Source organism: Strix uralensis, chromosome 19, assembly GCF_047716275.1.
Source record: "Strix uralensis isolate ZFMK-TIS-50842 chromosome 19, bStrUra1, whole genome shotgun sequence".
Taxonomy (NCBI): Eukaryota; Metazoa; Chordata; class Aves; order Strigiformes; family Strigidae; genus Strix; species Strix uralensis.
The window spans coordinates 5355920-5373063 of NC_133990.1; positions in this window are offsets into that span (position 1 = coordinate 5355920).

Below are 17144 nucleotides of genomic sequence, written 5' to 3' on the forward strand. Positions count from 1 at the left end.
AGACATGAGAAAACAATTGCTCCAGTGGTTCAACTGATTTAACAGACGTGACATGAAAGAGAAGAAAAATTGAATGCTGGGGTTGGTATTTTGCAAGACCAGCTCGGCATTTTCTCCCTGGACAGAAGATAGTTTAGAGTAACTGAGCAGAAAGTCTTGTAAGAGTCCTCTAGAAAAGAGGGAGCAATGGTGCAAACACGACCGGTGTCTGCCAGTGACAGGGGGCTGGCGTCGGGCAGAGCCGGGCAGGAGCGCGCCGGCAGGAATGCGCTCCCCGGGCAGCGTTCACCAGCCAGCGGAGTGCTGGGTAGCATGATGTGAGGGCTGGAGAGCTATTTAGCAACACTGAATTGGGACTTGAAGCAGAATTAATTGAGCTCAAATTGCATCCTCCTAGCAATCCTCTAATCTGCTCCAGCAGGAGGATAATGACATCTCAAGAAACTAGCTTCAAAAATTGAAACTTGCTGAGTTTTAATAAACGGGCTGCTTAAAAAGAGGATTAATACTTGCATATAAAATATTGCCACACCAAGACTTATGTTCATATGGGAGTCTTTCGCCTCCAAATGGAAGGGGGATCTCAGGAGAATTTGTGAACTACATGCGCTTGTACACAAACACACACACACATACCCACAATTACATGCCCAAAAGCACACAGAACCAAGCTGCTGTCATGTCCCCAAATTACTTTTCTTAAACCGTGTTTATTAGTCCTAGGCAGTTCTTATCATGCAGGAACTTTAATAAAAGCTCCTTTCAAGCAAAGACCTCAAAATGCTCTGCAAACAGCAACAAATCAAGTGTCACATCATCCCTGGTGACATGGGGACAGCATGGCAGCCTCTGGGAAATAAATGGTGTGTGGCAAATACACAGCAGAACCAGGAAAAGTCTTTTTGAGTCCTGCACCCACTCCCTCTTCATTTCATTTCTCCCATTTTCTGAGATCTCTGTCACTGGGAGACAGTTGAGAAAATGGGATTTTTGCTCTGGTTGCAGTAGGAGCCCTTTGGGAAAATGTCTGTTTGCAGCATCCACGTGTGGCATGGGAGGGTTTCAGGACTCCTGTTCAATCCAATGGCAAACAGGTTCGATTTCTGGAAAATATTCCTTTACCCTCCTCACTCTGTGGCTCCTGTTGGGTGCAGCTGGCTGAAAGCATCGAATGCCTTAATGCCAAGTGACTCCCTTTGCACTTCTGCCTGCACCTCAGAGCAGCGCTCCTCTCCACAGGCTTCACCTCCTTCCCTAACGTCGCCCTCTTTGCTTAGGTTTCTGTGGTAATCTAATAAGATGGAGAAGAAGCTCTCCACAAAGTCTTAACCCTCACTGTCAATTTACATTTTATTAGCATGGGTACCCACAGCAAAGCAAATAAACTGTAGTGGGTTGTTCTCCCTTTTGCTGTCCATAATATTGTCATTGCCACCAACCCAATTAGAAGCATTTGTTGGTGTTCAGTAATAAGCTCAGAGCCGGCTCTGAGGTCTCCGTCTTTCACCGGGTGGCTCACAGGCCACTATGAAATATTTATGAATGATCTTGGATGACATCTGTTATTTTGCTGGTGATGTTCCCAGCAAGTGGCCGTCCTGGGGAGCACACGCCGGTCCTGGCAGCACGGGCATCAGGTGAGCTCTTGCTGGTGGATCAGCAGGAAAATGAACTAAACCAGGGCTCAGCTGCTCCATCCCGGACAGGTCCTGGCTGCAGTGTTGGAGCATGGCCCCAGGCTGGTCCAGCCACACGTGGCTGGAGAAGCATCACCCGGAATGGTGTGTCTGAGGCTCAGCAGGCAGCACTGGGGACACTGGGGCTCCAGCCCAGCCCAGGGCTGGTTTCCTCTGCAGCAATGTGCTTTTGACTACTTCTGGTTGTGTGCGCGAGATGTGTCTCCTCATCAGATGGTTGTAGGAGAGGAAGAAACTTTATCTAAGAAGCAACTATGTGAAGGATGAGCTACTTCAGGTTTGGCCAAGGTGGTGAAATATCATGGCCAAACACCAAAGCATTTGGGGCAGGAATGACAGCTACACTGCTGGCACAAATCTGTGCCCCGTGTTTCCATGTATGGTGGCCCTGGCAAGGGGAGGGGGTGGTTGGACCTTGGGCCCATAAGAACTGGACCCATCGCTGTGGCTGGTACAGCACGGGCTGAACAAGAAGTAGCCATGGAGTAGACACTGCGCCTCCACTGAGCTCAGCAAATCACCTTGCTGGCCATGGATTAAACGTCTCCACAGCAAATCACAAAATTCCCTGAATCATCCAATGCCCCCTGAGCACTATCACTTAGAAAGGATTCAGCTCACCTCATTTCAAGCACTTCACTGAGACCCCTAAGTAGGCATTTATTGATGTGGCCCTTCTCTACTATCTGCAATGGGCAATTTGCACCTAAATCTGTGCCTGAGATGGGACTTACACTTTAGAAATGTCAGTGTCTCTCTGGGGAGCTGTGCTCCCCGCAACTTCCCCGGTGTACAACAAACCCCTGCAATGTTAGTAGGATCCACATCTTGCCATATCAGTGTTGTTAGATATCCAATGTCTGTTCAAAGGCTTCCTACTTATTCTTTGGTGGCCTGTCCATCACGGGATGACTGGCAGCTGCCTGGTGTGGGCCAGAGCTGTGCTGTCAGGATGCTCCTGTGGTCCTGCCTCCCCAGCACCCTTTGACTCCACCGTCCCCCTCCGTCACGCAGAGCCCACCAGTGACCATGTGCCAAGCTCCCACCCTCAGCTGTGTTGTGGGGAGGGGAGGAGGGCGGTGGGGGAGGATCGGTGCTCTGGCTGGAGGGGCAAGGTGGATGCATGTTGTGCCCCGAGAGCCACACTCACGGGACTAAAGGGCTGCCCAGCAGGGAGGCTGGCTGGACACATGGTTGGGTAAAAGCCTAGCAAATTCCCCAAATTATACCCTTCCCACTACAAGGAGAAAACAGAGGCTGGACCGAAGCTGTAATTTGCACAAGAATAGCAGGGTGGTTGTATTTATATCATATCATGATCTGAGTGCAGCTTGTTCCCCAGAGCTCTTGGTAGCCACCAGAAGTTTCTCCTGAGACCCCATCCACACCCCCTAAGCCTCCAACCCACCCTCAAACCTTCCCTGAGGTCATGCTGGAGCTGTCAGCAGCAATACTCATTAAAAGGGGTGTTAACAACAGAGGTCTGTGTTCCCAGTCTGATGTGCTGGTGACACTTTGAGGGAGGTGTTAGCTTGCCGTCAGATAACCTTGTCACCACCATGCCTTGGAGAGATGCTTTCCTGCCGGACAAGCCCTGGAAAACCCCACGATGCTGCAAGTGTCTGAGGTAGAGGTGGTGCTGGGGTATCAATGTGGGCACTGAGGCACTGCAGGGATATGCCAAAGGCCATGCCAAGGGCCATAGAGTCAGTTGGTGTCAGAGCCAGGACTGGTCTCAGCTCTGGGGACCTCAGGTGGGGCAGTCCTGCACACCGTGGGGCATGTGGAGTGATGCAGGGCAATTTCCTCTGGCAATATAAAGCCCAGGGTCTTCTTTATGTTTATCTCAACCATCATCAAGCTGCATCTCAAGTGTAGAAGGAGCAAATGGACAATGCTGGAACTAGGATCAAGTGAAATGACCTTCAAAGAGGTGCCCATCTGGCTATTCCTTGGACTGAATCTCCCCTGGGAGCCAGAAAGACTCTTGGTTAAAGACCTCCTCAAAGCACCTCTCCATGGTCACTTTTCTACCCAGGACCGTGCTGTCAAAGATGCTCTTCCCCTCACTCCTGAGCATTATTTATCCACATATGAGTTTTAGGCTTTGACAGACCCAGGGACTCGTGTAGATCCTGTCTGTCTGCATGTGGAGGCTTTACCTGGAAAGTCTTTGGCAATGCCTCTAGGGGCTTCTGTGTTTTGAGCACCCACCACTGCAAGCTCTTCCAGTATCAGTCAAAAAGTCAGGAAAAGCAAAATAAAAAGAGCAAAGGGGAGACCCTTTCCAGCAAAGCCGCTCTGGGCATTTTCCCAGCTTGGCAGGAAGGACCCACTGGCTCCTCCTACCCCCCAGCCATTCCATGGAGCTGTTTTCATTTTAAAGCCTGCACAGACACCTTTTCATGTCTGCTCTCCAGCCAGGCACTTCCTTGTGGTGACTTTGCTCGCAGTGGAGGGTATCTTGTTCTACCTGAAGTATATGAGGATGAAAGATAAGTGGAAATAATTTTCCACTGAAGGACATCAGTAAAATGTATGTAAACTGCCTGTCTCTGGACCATCTGGCTGCTGATAATACAATATTAATAACCACAGTCAATTAAGCTGAGCCTCCCTTGGGGAGCAGGGTTTCAGTTGGGCAATGTCACAAGAATCGATGTAATCCAAGTTCTGATGCCATCGATAGCAGCTGGCCCGGGAGCCAGGGTGCCCAGGGAGGTGTCCAGGAACACTCTCAGCTCTCCTGGGAGAGCTGCTGCCACCGGCAGATGCTTTGCAAGGATTACTGAGAGAAGTGTACAAGATGATCTGCAGGTCCTTTGGGAGCCCAAGCTGGGGCACCAAAAGCTTCACGTCTTAAGAAAGTCTGGAGTGGGAAAAACTACTGAGAGATGATGGTTGGCACTCTGTGAGATGCTGGAAGGAGACTTGGATAAATACGCAGGCAGATGGGAAGGGTTTTCCACTCCCTGAGATTACATGAGCTGAAGGGGACGCCTGTTGTGGACATGCCTAGTGGTGTGTCAGAGGAGACCCACTTTTCTGTCCTGCCATCACTTGTAAAAATCCTTTCTTTCCTCTGAGCCAAAGCTCCTTCTTGTTTCCTTTGAGGTTTTTAAGGGGTTGAGGCTTGGCAGGGTTTTGCAGGCAGGGGAGAAGCAGCCCAAGGAAAAGCTCTCTTCATGGTAAGGACATTTGTCACCTCTGTTACCACCCAGCAGTGTCCCAGCTGAGCTTTGGCACACAGCCTGTCCCTTTGCAGGGCTCCTGCTTTCCGTGCAAAGCTCTTCAGGACTCCAGAAGCCTATCTTGGGGCAAGATAGATTTTTTTTTTTTTGCAGCTCTGGAAGAGATTCACCAAAAAAACCCATGGGAAATACCAAGGTGAGAGGCAGGTCGTGCTGAGGATGAATGAACACTAAGATACTTTATTCACTAGATCAACCAAGATAACCCACAAATATCCAGGATATATATGTGTGAGCAGTATAATGCCCAGGTTCCCCAGTAAAACAACCTCAGTCCAACAGCAGCTCCCCAGAGAGGTGGTTCTTTGTCTTGTCACAGCTTGAGATTTCACTTTGGGAAGCACCTCTGCTGAGGAAGACGGTGTTTTCCAGCAGAACATCCCTCCAGGATTTTGCACACAGACTCCAGGAACACGTTTGTAGTACCAAAAAAAATCTCCTTACCACCTCCCAGGCAAACTCCTCATAATCTGAGATACTTGCTATAAATTTGACATGAAAAGGAGAGTAATTTAGCATTTTAAAGGAGATGTAGCCTCTGAGAAAATTTGTGGCTTTCAAATAATACCTTTCCCAGCAGCAAAATATTCATTGTGATTGACAAACAGTGTCACATGTTAGTTTTCCTCAAACTTTTGATGCCTAAATTTTTACCAGGTTTGACCCAGTTCCAAAAGTACTGCAAAAAATGTGAATTCTGAGGGGCACAGGAGACCCTCAAAACTGGAAGGGGTGAGGAAAACTCTGAGTAATAGAGCAGCAACCGTGCTGGCATTTTAATGCAATTCAACCTATAACTTTTCTCATTGCTTCTACTCAGTTTAGCACTGAGAAGTAATGCTGCAGAGAGGCAGGAGCTGACACAACTGGGATTTATGGAATGGGTGACAACTCCTCCCAATGCACTGCCCATAGGGGAGCCAAGGGGGACCCTGTTTTGGGAAGAGCCAGAGGCTTCCCGCCAGCAAGAGGGCCAGACAGCTCGTGTCCAGCCTCAGCTTGGCAGCTGACCCTGTGCAGGTCAGCCTTCTCCCTCTTGCCTAATTAGGCTGTAATTACACACTTCCAAACAGAGGTGCCTTCGTGTGAGCGTGTACAGCATCCACTGCAAGGAAGCTCTAGGCACAGCTGGGGCCATGTAATAAAAACAACATTCATAGTCAACAAGAGGAAACAAAAGAGCAAAACCAGTTCAGGTGAGTCTTCATGTACACCAGTTTCTCAGCAGTACTTTCCAAGGCAGCTGAACCACCTACTGAAGTCAGGTCAAAGAGCTGTTAAAAAGAAAAAAAAAAAAAAAAAAAAATTGCTTACATTGAAAATATATTGTGTGGTTCATTTCACAACAGTAAAAGCAATTTAGAGCAATCAGCAGGATCAGAGCGAGGGATTTGCTCTGTTTGATCTGACAAATAAGCCATGACGTTGGATGTCTCTGCCTGCAGAAGTTCAAATGCTGAGCTGGTTCTGAGACCCCCTCTCTGCTCCGCTGAGAGCCTGGACACGTCCCATGCGGGGACAAGCGTTTCTTTCCCAACCACCACAGGCAATCTGCTGCCACTATGTTGGTACTCTAAAGCATAAGATTGGATTAGGCTTTTCTTAGCTTGCCTCACTCCAAATGTAGTGTTGCAAATTTGTATGATTTTATGCCAAGCCTTGTGATACTTGGGATTTTTCTTAGAGAGTCAGTTCCTGGAATAAAGTGATTACAGAAGAACCTCATCGCTGCCTCGGTTATAAAAGTACATTCCTGTCCCACATTGTTACCAGAAGGGTTGAAACGGGGAAAGAAGGTCATATGAGGGGGAGCTAAAGACTCCTCTTCCACCACCCAACTTTGGGGATTAGTGTTAAAGCTCCTGAATGTTTTAAGTAGTGATCTCTGATCTCTGAGCCTCTGGAACAGTCCTGGTCAAACTTACCTTGGAATTGCAGACAAATTTTCTGCCTATCAGGTGCATTTACAGGGGACCCTCATTTCTGGAGTGGTAACAAAAGATCATCAAAATGACCCTGCTGGTCCTGACCAGGCTGAGCTGGTCCAGTGTCCTGTCCCGAGGACAGTGGCGCTTCCCCTGGGTGCTCTCACAGCCTCAGTGATCTCTGGCTTGGAGACAACCTGAGCTTTCACCTTAGACCATCTCCTACAAGGACTAATGGTACAATGACAGATACAACTGTGCTCAGCAGATCTGGGTGACAATCCCACATCTGCTGAAGGCTCTTTGCCATGGCTGTTCCAGGAGGGTAAGGACTGCCCAGAGGTGACCTTGGTCTTCTGCCATGAGGGTGACTTCCACGTAGTTAGGAAGATGCTGAACCACTGGGTAAGCTTTATTTCTGATTAATTCACTTCAGCGCCTCCTTTCAGACATCTGCTCTTTTTCCATGTCTCACTGTAAAATGAAACACTCCCTATCCTTTCAAGATGAATGTGTTTTTCCTTGATTCAGAATCACTTGAGCTAGTTTTGGGGGCCACTGAGTTAGGATTTTAGCTGATCACTGCAAGCTTGCCTCTCCTGGCCCTGTCACTGGTGTCCCAAGTCACGATGTCATGCAGCAAATGGACAATGGCAACTGTGGAATCCCATTTAGAGATGAGTCTTGTTATTTTTATACCAATTACGACGTTATGGATCAGGCTAAAAGGTGTTTAATATGTTGTAATATTTAGGCACGCTTGGCTCCCACGTTTATTGGGGCTGTTTGTAGCAACATGTAATATGTGCTCACTGTGGAAGTATGTGGCACGCACATAAAACCGGCACAGATGTGCTAAGAAATGCCAGGGAAGACAGGCTGGCCCGTGGTGTAAGGAGCAAGCACTCCTGCCTGTGGTGAGGGCAGCAGGAGAAGCAAAGAGAGGGGAGGAAAAGAGATAAACTCATACCTGCTGGGCTTGCTCCACTCAGCTGCATCTTACTTTTACATAGTGTTTTCTTTTGAGGTCTCGAAATCCCATTGCACAATATTGTAAAAATGTCATAAAATGTTTTATTGCATTGTACAACTGAAATGCTGCCAAGAGCCTTAACCCCCAAGCTGCCTCCTTCCTGCAGATGCCCAGCATGTCACTGATCAGTAACTGACTCCCTTTGTTTTGTGGCTGAACTTTGAGCAGGATGGAGGGGGTTTAGGGGCTCGGAGGTGGGAGTTGCCAGATCACTGCTCTGGGACAGTTAGTCTCTAAGACTGATGTTAGCTAATTCAGGGCCTTCCCGTGCCTCTGTTTGGGGATTTCAGCTGAATCAGAATTAGAGGCGAGATCGGTTCTGATGCTTTCACTCCTCACTTTCCCCCTCAGTGACAGTCCTGCGAATACAAATGGAAATGCAGCCACTGCTCTGCTGGTACCCTGGGTGTGTCCCACTGTCTTGTTTTATGCCGAAGCCATCAATCAGCCATAAAAGGACTTTTGGAAGCGTCTGGAGTCAAATCACAAACATATGAGAGGTGAAGGACCAGCCCTTCCAGCAAGGCCATGGCTATACATTGGCCCTTAGGAGGTTGATGGTGCTGCTGGACGGGAGAGTTTATGAAGTCAGTTCTCAACACTGGGCCTCATTTTCCCAAAGTGTGCACGAGGATAAACAGCTTTATTGACCTGCTGTGTAAAGCTCTTGGAAATTTTCTGGTGAGGAGACCATGGTATCAGTGTTTACAAGACTGATGGTGGATCTTTTGAGGTCAGTGGTGACGCAGGAGTGACCCTTCCCTTATACTGGTCCCCTAAATCAAGGAACAAACTGGACAAGGCCAACATGAGATTAGGAGGCTCCTGTTCCTCAGAGCAGCCCCAGGAAGAGAACCTGACCCCTTGGAGCATGGTTGTGTAGTCCAGCTCTGCACAAGTTTGGGTTTTCCTTCAGTCACTTGCCCTGTGAAACTTCGCAGCTATGTATCAAAAAAATGACACCTGGCTACCCTATCCCTGCCTCAAGACACTGCCATTAACTTGGGAAATATTTCACATCAGCTGGAAAATTCCAGCAAGATGGGGAGGCCAGAGGCCTCTCCTTCTGCAGATGTTGGGTCTGTGCTTGCCAGCAAATCAGATCTTGGCCTGAGTTTGTGATAAAGAAAGAGCGAAAATTAGCCAGCTGTTCTCAGTGGAGATTTTCATCCCTTTTTCTGCCCCTTTAATGAAAGAAATAATAACTTCATGAAAGGGTCAGGCAGAATTATTCAGGCCCAGGGGAAATTCACCCTGCTCAGAGGTATAGATGCCAATTAATTCTCACTTAAAGCCTATTTTGAGTGGTACTTCATGGGTGTAAATCTTTCTGCTGGTGTTCATACAGAGGTGAATTTTCAACCTAGTTGTAGCCCTGAAGGGCAAAATCCAAACTATCTCTTCTTTCATAGTTCCCAGGAACACCATATAAGCAATACCACATTTTCTAGCCTTCCTGGGTTGTAAGCAGTCTGTGGTATTGAGTCATGGGCTAGAAGAGTCCTTAGGAGAAGCATTTGTATGCTGTAATGAATCTCAGGGTAACTCTCGATTTTCAGGCTGCATTGCCAATGGTGCCTCCCACCCTCTCCCAGCTCCTAAGCCAGCCTCTGGTGCTTCATGTCCCACAAAGACACCACTGGGATTTTAATAAGGGACTCTTAACGCAAATTTCCCCTGAGTTTGTGCTAAATCTCCCATCTCAGAGGCCAGCAAGCTGTCTGAGTTGTGCCGGGGAGGAATGTGGGGATCTGCTCGTTTGCTTTTCTATCTAAACAAAATGCTTTCCCATAAACACGGAGGAGGAAACCCCACTTGGCTGAGCCCCTTGGAAGAAGTGTCTTCACTGGGAATGTTTATATGTTGCTTCTGAAATCTAAACTAAATCAAACTGAGGCTTCGAGCAGAAACTGCCCCACTTGTGACCAGTGCTGGGGCTTTGTGCCATGCAGCGTCAGTGCAGCCGGGGCTGAGCCGTGCACCCAGCATAGGGTGCTGCCTGCCCTGCCAGCCTCACTGCAGGCAGCAGCATGGACCCTACCCTGGGACCTGAGCTGGGGTTTCCTTAAATGAAGTTCACCAGTGGCTCCTGCTGTGACGCAGACCTTCCTCGTGCTGGGGACAGCAATAACAGTGCCTGGAGGAGGAAGCTGCTAGCTCCTGCTTGCTCTTGTTTAGTGTTCATGAGCAGTCATCACACAGTGTCTTCCTGGTAAACCCAGGGTAGCCAAGCCCATCGTCTTCTCCACAGGGACCCCAGGACATTTTGGGAGCTTTAGGGTTTGCTCGCCATGTCCCTGAGTGCAGGCAAAGAAAGCAAAGTGCCCATGTCCCTGCCTCCTGTCAGCCCTGGGTACACCACGGACGCCTCTCCTTTGGAGAACCAGACAATCCATCTGTGTTTCCTTCATTTTAAATCATCCGGGGGTTGTTACCTGAGGGTACTCCAAGCTCCATGGACTGGTGTGTTGTGCAGTCTGGGTTTGCCATGGCAATGCCTGTTTCCCTGGTGCAGAGCAGAGATAACTGCTGCATGGACCACCTGGAGGGAGCACGGCAGCCAGTCTGGCTGGAGAGCACAAAAAGATTTTTATTACACCCCAAAGCAAAGTCCTTTAGTATTATTTGCTGCTGGGCCACTGCTGTGTGTCACACTTCGTGTTAATGACCTTTCAGCTGCCCAATGGTCACTACAGCAGCAAGAGTGCCATTGGCACTCTTTGCCCTCTCCCAAAATCTATTTCTTCTCCCCAGAGCTACCAGGAAGGAGAAGAGGGAGACGACTGAGGATTTTCTGCCTCAGACCTTGGGAACTCACCAGCCTTTTGCTGCTGGACATGACCAACGGACAGGACTGTGTCCGCTCAAGTCCCAGCACATGGAGGGCTATATCGGCAAAGCTGCAGTTCCCATATGGTCCCTTATAGCACAGGGAGTGGTTTGACTCTACAAGCACGAAGCATAGCTGGACCAGAATAGCACATTAGGAGAGCTCTGCTAGTACTCCCACACCATTTTTGCTAAGCTGAATGCAGACGTAATCCACTGAGCTGGGAGGCTGGGTTCCCATTAGCATTAAAGGGGATGGGCACCCCAACTTTAACGCCCATCTGCTGCTAGGTCCTTCACAAAAGGGCTGGAAGGTTTTTGCAATAACACTTTCCTCTATCAGAGCTGAATGTGTTGTCTAGAACAGCATAGAAATCAGCACGGATTCCAGTCAACTCCTTGGTATTGTTTTCTCCTCTTAGCTCAGCCAGAACAGGGTATCTGAAATACATTTGCCTATCTCCAGCATTTTAAGAAAATTTAACCCCCCACATTAACAGCCCCACTCCTGCTCCCTTCAAAATTGCTGAGAAACAATGCTTGGATATTACAAGGACAAGAAATCATTTCTGGGGGTTGGAGCAGTTAGGGCAGCTCCTACTCATGCTGCAAAGAAGTGGCTAAAATCGTAATAAATGGTGTAATCACCTGCTCAGCTTGCCATCCCCGCAGCTGGGCAGAGCTGAGACCCGCTGCGCCGCTCGGACTGGCAGTGCCTCTGCACACGGGTGACAGACGCTGCTGCCAACCCCGCCTGCTTGTACAAATGCAAAGTACAACTGGGTGATATAAAGATGCTCTAATTTCCAGCAGGAACAGGCACAAATCCATATATAACACCATGGGAAATTAGCACACAAATCCACCCCGCGTGCCTGAAGTGCTGTTTACAGTCTCAGAAGCGTATTACAGGTATGTCTGTACTCACAAAGCAACGCAAGCTGTCGCAGGGTTGGGATGCATGATGCACTAACAAATTGCCTGGTGCAGGGTTAATCCATTTGTAACCGCTGCAGGAAGGCACTTTCAGGTATTACTGCAAGCTCTTTGCAGCAGAGGTTGCCTTTCTGGCATGTGTAAGACTTAGGAGGACAAGGTGATACAGATGCACATTTGTTAGCAGTGTCTAAAAATGATCTCTGCCTGAGCAGTGCGAAGTCAGTGCTGTGATGCAGAAGTCAGGGCCACAGGACAGTGAGGGACATCTCCCACCAGGAGGTTTGGTCCCTGTGTCATACAGGGTACGTGTAGTACAACCCCCGCAGCAGTAACAGCACAAAACGAGACAAAAAGAACAGCTATGTACTATTTTGCACTTGGGCTGTGGTACAGCGTGTTCTGTCACATCCCACACAAACGCACATGCACGTCCTCCCGAGCACATCTGCTTACAAAAGCAAACACCTCTGCAGCCACCGAATCAGCCACAAACACTTCAGTGTATGGAAAAAAAAACTATAGGGACAGCAGCTTCAAAAGGTGAGCAAGAAGAAAATAAAGCAGCTAAAGAAGCACATAGGCTCCTCCACATCAGACACTGATGGAGTGAGACATTGTAGTCAGCATCAGTTCCCATCTCCTTTTTATTTTGTAAAGTTTATTTATGAAATCTGGGGATGAAAGCAGGGTCCGATACGGGATTCGCAGCACAACCCACACAGGTGAAACCAGATGGTGGCAGTTAACACAGGCAAACAGCAACCAGCAACACTGAAATATAAATAAACTCGTGTTTTTTAGGAATTCATCAGGGATTCATGTAGGCACAAAAAGGACGGACCTTCAAGGGGAGCTAAAGCAAAAAGCAACGTAGCTTTTTTGGTCTCTTGCTGTTAACTGCTATGAAATGACACTGTTTTACACCATTCAGTTCTTTATTTCCTTTCTGGAGGTGCTGCCACATGGAAGCAAAGCTGATCAGCAGGCTCTTCTGAGCCTGTGAATTAAAACCTGCTCTCTGATTAAAACGCCACTGCACTTTGCTCTCCCTCTGTCTGGGTCTCTGCTCATACTGATGCTGCGCCAGGACCAAACACGCGCTCGTCTTTTGTAAAGAATTGCATCTCCTGTTCAGCCCAGCACTGTGTTACTGGTGAGCGGTTCCCATCTTCCATCATGCAAAGTGAAATGTTTAAAAGAGAATTACTGGAATTCCCTACATCTCCATCAGAGATCAGGCTTGGTCATTTGGAAAATAAGTAATGAACATCATTTGTTAATGTCACTGTTAAGTGATGAATTTTTTTATGCTTTACATGCCAGGCCTATTTTCTCTTCATTTCCACGTTTGTTTTTGAACCTGCTAATTTAATTAAATCTCTACTGTTGAGGAGCCATTAAAGGTGACCAACCATGCAAGATACCTGCTGTGGTGCACCAGATAATTAAAGTGAATGGGAGGCAGCGTGGGGGAGAGGGGAGCAGGTCCCTGCGCTGTACCAGGGCAACACCTGGGTTTATGGGGTTATGTTTCTGCAGAAGGAGTTAAAGGATATTTTAACTCATTGCACAGGATATTCCAATCTCCTCCTGGTCCTAGGGCAATGCTCTGAAAATGTGCCCTGGATGGTTTTGGCCTTAAATACATCTCTGTGGAACTTTTTTATTTAATATGTAAGACCATTAAGTGTCTTGCTATATGCTAAGGGCTTTTTGTCTTCCCATCCAAAGGGAAAACATCTGGAAAGAACCAGAAATATAAATGTATGCCCTTTGCTTTGAGGATCCTCTCCATGCAAAGGTGGGGAAAAGAGCAGGGAGGGAAGGGGAGGCATCAGATAGAGCAGCAGAGTGCCCTCTTCCTCTTCTGCTGACCAGGTATCTCAATTAGCTGCAGCTTCAAGACAATTTGTTAGCAAAACTCAGAAAACACTGGGTTCCCAAAACCAGTCTCAACAGCCTCATGTGTTTTATATTTTGTAAAGAGGAAAGTGCTCACCTTGTAGACAGCATCCATGCCTCCCCCACAACCTTTGGTTTTGCCTTTCAGAAGGAATTTAATCCAGGACATGACACAGCACCGCAGGTCGGGGCTCAGGGGAATTTCCCTTCAACGCCCCACGAGAGACTGACTGCCGTCGGGTCACGTCTGTCCCCGCAGGCTGTGTCACCGCTCTGACGAGGGCTGCGTCCCTTGAGACCTGGCTGGGGGGTGCTGCTGCTCTGGGTGGGGTGCTGAGGGCGCTTTAGTCCCCACATCTCAGCCCAGCACAGACCAGCCTTTCCAACAGCACTTTCCCGAGGGAGGGGATGCTCCTGCACTGACATCCCACCGAGAAGACCCACGGGCAATTTTAATGCAAGGTGCACCTGATGCTGGGAGGAGTGAGATGGCTGGAGGCAGCTCGCCTGGCGATGTCCCACGGGGGAGAGCGGGGACAGGCATCCTGGCAGCGTGCAGCCTTCCCAAGGTGAGCGTTATCCCAGGAGGACACTCATAACTGCCTGTCTTTTTTTTTCCCCCTTGGCAAAATTGTTTCTCTGGGCAATAAGACCTCATCCGAATGAACAGTTCGTAGGGAATGAGATGGGGTTTGTACTGCTCCGAGACAACATTAAGCAGGGAAAGACTGAAATTATCACATGCTGTCTGACAAAAATACTGTTCTCCAGAGCCCAACATGGAGCTGCTGATAGCATTTCTTTCCTCACAGCCTGTGTTTGGTTGCCGCTTCATTGCTTCTCAGAAGAACCCGGTAAGAGCCGAGCCATGGCTCCTGCTGAGGAGAAAGCCAGACCCTCTCCTGCGGCCCTTCCGTGGTGGGTCTGTGCTCGTTGCTGGAGCCGGCATAATTTATCCAGCTATAAAAGACTGCTCCAATGTCCATGCTCCAATATAAAAGCAGAGGAGCTGTAGTGCTGCCACGCTCGTTTGCTGGTGAAGCTGGGACGTCCAGGGTGGTTTCCAACGGCTGCCAGCCTTGAGCTGCCCTGACTTACACGATGCGCTCAGGGCAGCGTGTGTTGGCAGTGTCCCTGCCTGTGTGGGCAAGAGGCGGGGAAGCCCCAGGGCGATGGTGAGAGCTCAGGTGGTGCTGTGGGTGGTCACGAGGTATCAGCCTGACAGAGTCCTCCAGCACGGACCACGGCCCGGGCACTCCAGCAAGGCTGCAAAGTGTCAGTGCCTGTTTCTGTAAGGACAAGCAAAGCAGGAGACCCATGTGTGTATCGTGGAAAGAGAAAACAGCCACCCTCCCACCCGGTGAAAGGAGTGCGGCCGTGCTGCTGTCAGAGCAATGCCCCCACTTTGCACCAGTGCTGCATTTGGCCAACTCTCCTCAGGAAGTGAAGAGGGATCCAAAATGCAAATGTAAATAGATGCTTTAAAAAGCACTGGAATATATACAAGCTCCATCAGGAATGCGGGGAGCAGCTGCTGTTTTTCTCCTTGGCCCTCTGTTGAACGTACACATGCACATTTTGTTGGTTGTAAATGTTTAGAGAAAACAGTTACAATTACACTGTTTGAGGACCACTTTATATCAGCTGGGCACTTGCATGAGAACCGTGGTGGTGATGAGCTGCACACGTACAGCCCAGGCTATCCAAGTCTTTATCCTGAAGCATGCTAGGCACGGCTCCTTTGCTCTTACATGCTGTATTTCAGCATAGGTTACAAAGAGCAAACACAAAGAAAGCTGTTGAAACGATTGCTCTTACCTCTAGCAAGAATATCCCTAAGCTACTTATGAATTCAGTGATCACCCCACAGAGCTGGTCCAGCATCAGGGGAAAAGTCTGCTGGCCCCACTGGCAGCAGTCTTAGCCCTTACACTGATCCCTGGTTGCTTTCATCTTACCAGCTTTTGCTTAGTAGTTGGAAGAAAGCAGAGGTGGGCTGAAAGCAAAATCTCCGGGTCCAAGCAGCCTTGGATGCTGCTGCAAAAAACCCTCTTTTCTTTTGTTCCCTTATGTCCTTCTCACCCACTGAAGGATTACCAGCCAGCTTAGGATAACGTAGCAATTTAAGTCAGTGAGATAGGGAGGTGGGGAGGAAAGTCAATGGGCTGATCTCCATAAAGGTAATGGAGAAAGGCAGGCACACCTTTAGCCCTGCCTTAGACTCCTGTCTCCCCCCAGTGACTTGTGTCCCTTGCTTAGACATCTAACAGATCTGAAGCTAGATGAGATCATCCCATTGAACGAATTGAGAAGTAGTTGAAGATGTGAATTTGGGACAAAAGGAAAGGAAATGAGAGAAGCAAGAGAAGAGAGGCAAAGAAAAGCCACCAGAGCTGTTGCAGAGCCTGGCTGAAAACCTGTGCAGCCCTCCCTGTGCCCCCAAGCAGCTCTCTGTCCTCCTGTGCAGAGGGGCAGAAGGCACTCCAGCCCTTTTGGCCAAGGCTCTCCACAAAGAGCTTTGCTCACATCTCACCCTGGCTCAGGCTGGGGCTCTCCTCCAGCTGGGAGAAAGTCAGGCAAGGGAGAAAACAAACACGTCCTAATTGCAAGTGGCATCTCCTGCTGCGGGTGGTCTCTGGCCACAGAAGCGTGACATTGTCTGGGAGCCCCGCTGCATGGTGGGCAGCGGCGCGGAGGGGTGGCGTGTCCCTGCCTGTGGTTTTCGTCCTGCTGCTGGGTAATAAGGCCTTAATGCGGGAAGGGACGCACTGGGCTGTGCAGCAATCAGCCAGGAGCTGGCTGCAATAGTCATCATTAAAGGTGCACAACTGGCTCCCCGAGAACAAAACCCTCGTCTCTTCCACCAGCCCTCCCAGTACAGCTTTGGTGCTGGGCCAGGGCGTTGCAATTGTTGTTTTGATGGATGCTGATTCAAAACAAGCCCTCAGTCAGTAATGAGGCTTGTTCAAATTGCCTGGGACTCCGTTTGTTCTCCTCTCAATTAATGCTTTCAGAGGAAAAATGCAAATTATTTCCCAAACTGGGGGACAGGGAGGGGGTGGGGATGGAGACAGTGCTGAGAGGGGGTGACTGCTTCACTGGAGGCAAGGATGAACCTCCAGCTCTTTGCATCCAACCCAGCTTTGCCTCTTGAACAGTAAAACAGTTTAATGTCGACAAGCGAGTTCATAATTAATAACCTTTAACTGCATGTCATTAATGAGGAAGGTTATGGCAAATTCTAACCCCACCACGCTACATTACAGTGGTGTTCATCGGTCATTAACTGCGTGTGCTGAGTGCTGCTCCCTGGGTTGTAGCTCTCTTCCAGCCTCTGCATCGGCAAAGGGGAAGGCAGAAAGCTGCCTCCATGGGGACAACTAGGTGACACCTCATGGCACTGTGATGCCCTGGATGTGTCAGCAGAGAGGCTGACTGGTCCTGATACAGAAGTGGGTCATGGGAGAAATGTTTCTGTGGTTAGACAGGGTCTGAGATATGCCAAAATTGGGTTTCTCCTGCTGGCATTCAGTCTGGAACAAACTGGCATAAATCTGTGCATACCCAC